Genomic DNA, 9,985 nt, shown 5'->3' with positions numbered 1-9,985 from the left:
ATGCCTACATCTGTATGAGCGGAAAGTTAAAGCAAACCTAAATCCAGCTCCACCCAAACTATATCCAGAATACTATGAATTATATCCTTAGACTACAAAATCAACAAAAGACATAATATGTAGTCTGAGACGCAGGCCAAACCAAACACAGCTCCGAGCAGAAACTTTCTGTTTTGACGGTTATGATTGTGACATAAGAGTGTAATGTGTCAGTCATCAAGTGGAATATAGAGCTTTACATGAGGGCAGACTTTACTGTTTTACTACCCCCCTCCCCACACCCCCTCAGCCCCCTCACACACACACACACACACACACACACACACACTCCTCAGGCATAATTAGAAGAGGAATGTCTGAGAAATGTTGTTAGGGAACCACCCTGGGCTCCTCACACAGACAGGAAGCTTGACATATATTTCAGACCTGTAATTGTGACGCTGCTCTGATTCGTGTCACTTTGCATTGAGCTGACGCAAATCCCGCTGCTAAAATGCAGATAATATATACCTTAAATTCGTGCCTTCTGCTGGTTTTCACTTTTAAAGTTAAGTTTCACCAGAGCTGGAGAAATGTGTTCTCAGGCATCAAGAGAAAAAAGCAGCTTCTTTATTTAGGAGACTGTCATTACAAGTGGACATCAAAAGTCAGAGCAATTTGTGGTTGAGAGAAATGTATGTAAGAAAAGTGGCGTAAAATGTAAGATGAAAAGCTCAGGGGAGAAGTGAAAGATCATTGATTCAAGATAATTTGTTATGAGTGAGAACTGGAGCTATTTGATGGGAGATTTGAAACAGGGTATGATTCATGAAGATAATGTTATGAGTTCTGAGTCTAAGATGAAAAAGTGTTTGTTTTGTTGTCTTTTTCAGGCTATAAAGACAGTGAATGCATGCATACCAATAAAAATGCAAATGTTTCTATCTAAAGTCAAAACTGATTCCTGCCAGAATCAAATCAAGCCACCAGATTCTGGCATCCAGCAGAAAAAATGTGCACTGTACATTTCTGCAAACAACGAATATGTTACATATGTGCATTTCATACATAGCATATCATTGCTTCTAAGGTGACATAGTGTGTGAGCTGATTATGTTGTTGTGAGGTTGAGGGGATGGTGGATAGAGTGACATGACAATACTGTGTTTTTAACTTGCCATTTGTAGCATTTTCCAGCAGCATGAGCCATGCAACCTGACTGTTTTCCGCTGACAGATCTCAGTGTTTCTGAGCGACATTTGAGCCATTAAACAAGGGTATTTTTTACTGACACACTGCTGCATTTCCCAGCACAATTAGAGCCACCAAACCTGGGCATTTTCCAGGAGTATGAGCCATGGAACCTGGATGTTATTTCTGACAAATGTCAGTGTTTCCCAGCAACGTTTGAGCCCCGAGCGTAGGTGTTTTTCACCTGCTCTTTGCAGCATTTTTCAGCAGCATGAGCCATGGAACTTAGATGTGTTTCACTGACACATCTAGGTGTTTCCCAGCAGTGTTTAAGACACCTAATAAGGGTGTTTTTTACTGGAACACCCCTGCTTTTCCAGCGTTGGCCATCAAATATGCTTGTTTTAAACCAAAGCATGAACTTTTTCTGACTATAACCAAGCATTCTGGCTTTATTCTAGAAACTTTGAGTTTTATTTTATCAGCTGCAAATTAATATAAATATTTAACTTGTCCGTGGTTGACTAATGATGCAATCTCTTTTTTTCTGGTGATTGCTTTGCTAATTATCTGGAGGGTCAAATCTGAGCTGAATAAAATTGTTCTGATGACATATAACCTTATATATCATCTCAAAAATAACAATCATTTGGTAAAGGAAACTTTGCTCTTCACAAGACTGAGTACAAATGTACATAGCCCCTTATACTTGCCTTACAGCTTTGTCCAATGACAGTAACATCAAAATGAAAATCTTGGATTGCAAAAGTCATTCACATAAATAAACAACTCAGATTGTGATTTTATGAGCAGCAGCTCATCATTCAGTTGTTGGAACTGCCAACAAGCCTAATGCTTATTTTATTTCATTTAAAGGTTCTTGATTTGAATCAAGTAGTTTTGTGTTGGACTTCTGATAAACCCCTGGACTACTGTAGAAGGAAAATCTGCAGAGTTGTCAAACACCAGAAATTTTATTGTAAACCTCTCACTTGGAGCTGGATTTTCTCTTTCAGAAAAATATCATCACTTTACACAGCATGCACACAGCTGCACTGGTCTGCATCAAGATTGTACAGTTGGGATTGGCAAGACACTAAGTGGCCGTGTCAGTGCCAGACTACTACAAAAAGAAAACTCCAAAACAGTGTCTGTAATTAGTCACAGACAAATCTGCTGTAATGTCGGAGTGAATCTAAAACAGAGGGAAAACTACACTCTGGAAAATGAAAAGATTGAGGTAATTATACAGTAGTTACAGAGGCCGAAACTGAAACTAAATCTACACGTTACTCAACAGAAACACAAACAAAAGACTGAAAATAAATTTGAAATCTCTATTTTAACTGTGAGCTTAGAAAATTATTTTGAGGGAGAACTGTGTAGTGACGTAATTATGGGTTTCTCAGTTTTATGGCTAAATAATATCACCTGAAACCTCAATGCTTGGTTACTCTCAAAGTCTCTGAAAAGCTACTTTTACAAACATGGTAAACATGACTGCTGAACATCAGCTTGTCAGCATGCTGATGTTAGCAATTAGCTCAAAGCACTAAGTGCAGCCTCAAGAAGCTGCAAGCATGTCTGTGTCGATCCTTGTTCTTATTTCAACAGTTTTAACCAGAAACACAAGCAGTCTGAGCTGATCAATCACAGTTCTTGCAGTCACAGACGTTAGTAGTTAATCCTGCCTCATCCAATAGTTGTAACATTTTATCAGGCTTTTTCTTTGGGATAGGACCCAAAAATCTCAATGAATGAATACATAGAATAAAGTCTAAAATCTCACTCATGTTTTTCTGCTCTCAAATCATTCTGTTTTTACTAAAAATAGAAACTAAGGGAAGAAACCAAACGCCTGTTTTAATCCTATAATTCCCTGCTGATTAAAAACCCAATGTTTCTCCACATGACAATCAGCCTGTACCACTGCTGACAAACTGAAGGACAATACGGCATCCTTTACCAAACCAGCATCTCCACAACCACTACCATTTAGGCAAAGCTTGTTACCACTGAAGTTTATTTTCTTTGGTCTGAAGCAACACTTACTTTATTACTGTTGTCATATTTAGTCTGTTTAGGCTCACAATGCCCATCTACAACCGAACCGAGGCTTGTAAACAGAGGTCGTATGATGCACAAGTAGGTGCTTTATTGGACAGAGTTGGGTGACTTAAAATCCTGCATTTTATTCAGTTTTATTTTGGCAACAGGAGAGTTCAAAACCAATCTGATTCCAACTTTCTGTATCGAGCCTGTTGCATTTGAAGAGGACACAGCTGAATATTAGCATCAGTCGAAACGTGTACATTCTCATCTTTCCATGGAGGATTCATTAAACTCTAAACATATCCTCCAACCCATAATGTTGGTGTTTGAGGTTCTTCCCTGTAGTTTGATCAAGTTATTTTCTCCGCAGTACCACATTGCTCCTGGACAGAGACTTTTTTTTTTAGCCATCTAAGAGTACCAGTGCTGCACGCACCAAGTAGCATATTCCTGTGGCGACTGTGCTTTTTTTTGAAAGTGCTCTGCTAATTTGACTGTTTATTTCAATCAGGTCAGCTGTTCTGGGAAAAAGGAAAAATACCTCATCTCATAGACATAACATGCTTTTATTTAAGTAAATATATATTGTACAGGCCAACAAGACTGACAAACCACAAAGCCGGTTGTTTTTAGCTTTTTTGGTGGCATTTGCAGTAGCAATTTTCCACCAGAAGTTTTTTTTCTTGGTAGCATTTCTAGCTGTGATTGCTCCACTAAAAGCTATTGTTTTTTTGTGAGACATCAGCAGCAGTTCCAGCTGCAAATGCACCAGTAAAAGCTGTTTTATAGCAAGACCTCAGCTGCATTTCCAGCAGGAATTTTGCCACCAAAGGGATTTTTTTGTGTGTGAGACATAAGCAGCATTTCCAGCAGAAATGGTTCAACCAAAAGCTTACCCACACACTCTAAGGAACAGACAGTCATATACGGCTCTTTTAGGGGTGTAAATTATGCTAATGATGAAATCACCTGGATGCACACCTCCTCATGACCAGGTGTATTCATCCGGCTAAAATGAGCGATTAACCTGTTTGTGTAGTTAAGACAATGCTTAACATTTGTGCGAGCATGCCTCACAGAACAAAGTCAGAGAGGTTTTGGATAACAAAAGAAAATTGTTCTTGCATGAGGCCTAATATTGTTTTTATGTCTGTGTTGATTCATAATCATTTTACTCTCAGAGCTTTTTGTTTTCTTCTTAAGCTCACCTGGTTTGGAAAAGAAATAAAAGACGTGTTAAATATGTTTTCAGAACTGGCTTATTTAAAGGCTGCAGAAGCCTTTAGTTTCAATTTTGTTCTCAAGTGTTACCGACAAAGACACTTCGGAGAAAATGTAAAAACAAACAAACAAAAAACAAAAAACTTCTTTTGTAAACATTGATTATTTTAATATAAATGACACAAACTGGAAAAATCTTTTTCGGAGTCATCCAGTTATAGGTGCACTGTTTTCTGATGACCTCATGACAATATATATTGCGACCTGACTTGATCCTAAAAATGTGTTTATGTGTGCAGATTTACAAATCACACACACACACACACACACACACACACACACACACACAACGAAAGCAATAGCATTCCATGGAAACTTGCTGCTGGTTCCAGGAAGTGAGACGCTGCGGCTAAACCAGATACAGGAAGTGAACGGCCACCCAGTCATGGTGGAAACTGGGGGTGGAAGCTAAGAATATATTGCAAACCTGTGTGTGTGTGTGTGTGTGTGTGTGTGTGTGTGTGTGTGTGTGATTTGTGAACCCGTGGTCTGCGAGAAAAAAAAAATCACATCAGGAAGTGATAAAAAACTCTGAAAGAACAATTTTATTTTTCTGTTTTTCAAAAACATGTTTTACTACAAGCTGTTTGTCCCCGTCTTCCTCTTATTGGTTATTTTGTTTCATTTGGAACATAAAAACCATGTCTGCATTAAAATCAGCAGCAACATCCCAGATGAGTCGTTTCTCGGGTTGCCGGGTTTTGTCCTCGTCCTGCTGAGTTTTGGAGCCCGTCTCAGAGATGCGTCCGTTTTTGTTATGTAAGAGCTTTCCATCAGATTAACTGCATTATTCTCACTGCGCTCTGTGTTTGTGTTGCAGAAGTCCAACAGTTGGTTGTTTTATTCAACGGAGAGGCAACCCCAGCCACATAAAGCTGGAGCTTTGTCTCTTTCACAATGTATTTATTTCCTGTCTCAACAGCCGCAGCTTATCCAGACTTTGTTTATGGAAGATGCAAAATTCAGGCAAAAAAAGATCCAAACTGTGGCCAGTCTCACCATTGTTTTAGCCCAGTCAGTAAAACAGAAACTGATTCAATTTAGGGCACAGTTAGTTATCAGACTGGAAAAGATCTTGAGACCTATTTTTTCATTCATAAAAACAAAACAAAAACTGATGAAGCTGCAATGTTTTGTGTCTTATTTGTGACTGTAATTGCTTCCTTTCTTTTTTCTTTGAGTTCCTCCTTCCTTTATTTCTGTCTGTTCTATTTATTATCATTATTTCCTGTTTCTGCCTGGGTCTTTCCAGCTTGCTCTGTCATCACAGAGTAGCACATCACAGAGACACCATCGATACCCGGTTTTGTAATTCTATTACTTTTGATGGTAACTCAAAATGTAACAGTAACATAACAGGAACTGAAATCTAAACTGGCTCATTACTTGTGTCTTTTGTCTCGATCATTGCAAATGAATGCTCCCAGTTTTGTTTTCTTCCCCCAGTCATGATTACCCAATCTTATGGCAGCACAATAAACTGAATCAATCTGCACTAGACTGTCACTGCAAGCAAGCAACTTTTATGAAGGGGACATATTTTGATGGACAAAAACCCAAAGGCATAACTTAAGTCACCAAGTTAAGAGCAAGTCCTAGATCTTTAACCTGTTAAATAGGTAGGGGTCACAACAAACCAAACAAGGAAGGCAAATTTAACCAGGAAAGGGGCAGGCAAAAGATGAGAAACCAGTGAATAAGGCAGGTGAAAGGAATGCTGGGATGCTTGGCGTAATGCATGGAGAGAGTCTGGTCAAATAGTGGAAGTGAGCTGGTATATATATACATATATACTGCTGGGAGTAATCAGGCGAATGAGCAGCAGGTGAGCTGGTGGGAGGAGCAGGAGGGAGTGTCTGGCTCTGAAATGGACTGACATGGAAAATCAAGAGGATCAGGAAGAATTTGTGACACTTGTGATCTTAAGTGTTTGTTTCTCAGAGAAAATTAGAAAGCCAAACATTTATTTCTACCCTTAATCATGAGGAAAACCACCTGCACAGAATGCATTCACACCTGGCTGGGACCAGATCGCCTCCAGATGTTTCCAACCAACCTGACTGCATCCTGATTGCAATGCGTTCTGTGTAAATTTCCACACTGCATGCATGCGAGTACTTCATGATCAAAATAAGATATCCAAATACAGATGGGATGTAAATACCAAGTGGATATTTGGTTAAAAAAAGCAATGGATACAATAAGTGGAACAAATTTAATGCAATCTGTTTAAATCTGTGCAAAAGCATAAAATTCACAATGTGTGTTAGAAAACCAAGCTCAGCAGAGTTACTGCATATGAAAGTATTGATTGTGTGATTTTTTTTAATTGAAAGAAATCATAATTCATGTGATTCTCAGTTTTCCAGTGTTGTCCTCATAGAAATACAAAAACACACACTCTTGCATTGCAGGGACACACACACACAGTCTGGGAAAGTCCTTATCAAAGCGGGTTTCACACTCTTCTCATTAATGTCTTGTTCCACTGTCTGCCAGCCAGTGTTCCACCACATTTATAGACTGCAGCTTGTGTGTGTGTGTGTGTGTGTGTGTGTGTGTTTGCATGTGTTATATATGTACATGTCTTTGAGTGTGTGTGTTTGTGTGAGTGAAACACCACAGAAAGTTGTTCCATCTCCGCCAGCAGCCAGACCACATCTGATCTCTCCCAGCATCCATTAACACTCTCACATATAATTTTTACGATAACAGAACTTGATGGACTGATGTTCAATTAAAGATTAATGCAGCAATTTGTTTGAACACACAAATATCCTGAGGTTGCCGTTAAAAGGAATATTTCCACTCTGAGGCGACCGCAGAGATCGAGGCCCCTCACATGCATTTAAAAAGAAACGATGACATCAGCCTCAGGATGTACATGTGTGGCTCATGTTCATATCTTTTTGTCCAAATATGCATGGCTCTTTTTGATATTAGGTCGTTCACCTTCCAGAAATACCTCATACGTGGCCACTCCCATGTATAAGGGGCTTGCCTTTCCATTATCGCTCGCATAACACGCCTATGTCACCTTTGATAGGAAATAATGACAGCTAGTGAGGCTGCGGCTGCAGTAGAAATAAACCTGCTAATGTTTTGAACATCCATCACCATGCTTCTTGGAATGTTATCACGAGAGTGGAAGTCGCATAACATCACTCAATGTAAAATTCAGTCATCTCGCAATTGTGTTTTATCAACATTTAGAAAATATCGCTTAAATTTTGTGCAAATGTGTAATGGAAACCCACCTTCTGTCTGTTTGGTGCTGTTGAGGGGTGCACATTGGCTTTTTAGACATTTTGCTCTTAAAACAGCTGCCCGATGCATCTGAAAACAACACCATGAGAGCAGCGAGTGTGAAACCAAACAGTAAAGTTGCTGCCAGACAGCCAAATAATGCGCTGAAACTCACTCCAAAGCTCTGGAAGAGAAGTTGTCATGCTATCATGTTGTTGGCTTGGGGATTAATTAGTTTACTGGTGAAACATGTCAGTATAGTCATTTATTTAAATACATTTACAAGAAAATAGGCCCCCGTGAGGAATGTAAAAATATTTACACATATATAAATACGACAGAAAGTGAGAAAATACAAATAATAAATAAATGCATGCACATGGCACAATGAGACAAATACACTGCTCACACATCAACAGAGAGGAGATGCTCACATATTAGTCCATGTGATCTGTTTTTAGTTGCACTTTAGTCCTTTTTTTGGGACAGTTTTATTGAACTGAGAAGCGACACTTTTGTGTTTTTCCAAATAAACGTTTCACACCACTCAGATTCGGTTTTTTATTGCCGACATTGGAAACTGTAGGAGGCCTTACAGGAGACTCAGTGTCCCAGACCAGTCCATCCTCCACTCATCACGTTTGATGTTTTTTACTGTTCTTTTCCCTTTTCATTGTCTCTGCTGCGGTTTGGCTTAGTTGACATTTTCTGCTTCTTCAGTGCTTTTTTCTTTATTACTTCTTTAATAAGTTCTTTCCACATCACAGTTCACAGTTTTCACCTGTCAGTACCCTGAATATATCGAGCCATACTTCATATTCAACAGGTCAACAGAGGACAGGTAGAAGAAAAACTATGCTGCTACCAGTCGGGGACATTTTATTTGTCTCCTCATGTTTAATTTCTTGGTGATTAAATTTCATGGGAGTTTTTTGGCTCAACTGTTGATGATTTACGACGCGGACACACAAACATAAATACATTTGAGCACATACAAAAACATTTAATTTCTGAATTGCCTGCGTGTTCATTGTTGTTTTTATTATTTTTTTCGCCATATGTGTCTTAGTTGAGCACCTAATCCTAACCATAAGTTTTCAGCATGTTAAGGGCATTCACACAAGATATATAAAGTAACTTGCAGACTAAACGTATTGAGTTTTAAGTGTGGTGTGATGGCTGCTGTTGTTCCACACTGCAGCTCAAAAATGAAATGGAAAAACAGGTCACAGATGGAAAAACAGTTAACATTTAAAATATTAGATTCAGTAGAAAACAACATTGTTGTATTATAAATTAGTGTTGAAGGTGTATATCTGCAGGTAATGTATAATTGTTGATGCTTACTGCTAATCGTTGGTACTGATATCACATGCGAAGAACACGGGCGTATTATAAGACTCTGGGCCCATGGGTGCAGATATGCAAAGGGCCCCACCACCTCTCTTACATGGGACCAAGACAGACACTTAGCGGTGGTTTTGCATCTCTTTTTAGTCATTTATCAGAAAATTAAAAAATCATGTTATTTTGTGTCTTTTTGTGGTCATTTTGTGTCTCCTTGTGGTTGTGTTGTGTCTCCTTTGTGTATTTTCTTTTGTCATTTTGTGTATCTTTGTGGGGTTTTTTTTTTTTTACTCTTTGTGGTCATGTGTCTTTTTATGTCTCTTTTGGGACATTTTGTGTCTCTCTTTGATCAAGTTGTGTCTTCTTGTGGTTGTTTTGTGACTCTTTAAGGTAATTTTGTTTCTGTATTTGGCATTTTGTGTCTCTTTGTAGTTGTTTTATATCTCTTTTTGGTAATTGTGCTTGTACTTTGCAATTTTGTGTCTCTTTGTGGTCATTTTGAGTATCTTCCTGGTCAGTACATGTTAATATTACACATGACATTTTGCGAGTGAAGGATAGGGGACCAGCTGACACTTTGGGCCCCTGGACTTGTACCTGGTAGGCCCTTTCAGTAATCCATTCCACTGTAAATCTCCACTGTGCACTTTGTTCACAGGGTAAGGAAATATTGAGTTACAGTTACTCAATGTACGTATATACTGTATGTATATGTATACACATTAAACCCACAACCACCAAAAAATGCTAACATGACAAGCTGATGTTGTGCAGAAAAAAATGATCTAATAAATGGCTGACGTTTGTAGACGGCTGTGGAACAAAGTGTCTCAGTCTCTTGTATTGTAAAATTGCACATTATTCCTGCTTTGGCAACATTTCTAATGAA

Source organism: Plectropomus leopardus, chromosome 20 (assembly GCF_008729295.1).
Source record: "Plectropomus leopardus isolate mb chromosome 20, YSFRI_Pleo_2.0, whole genome shotgun sequence".
In the NCBI taxonomy this organism is placed as follows: Eukaryota; Metazoa; Chordata; class Actinopteri; order Perciformes; family Serranidae; genus Plectropomus; species Plectropomus leopardus.
The sequence above is the reverse complement of the archived record's forward strand: the minus strand, read 5'-3'. Positions refer to the sequence as shown.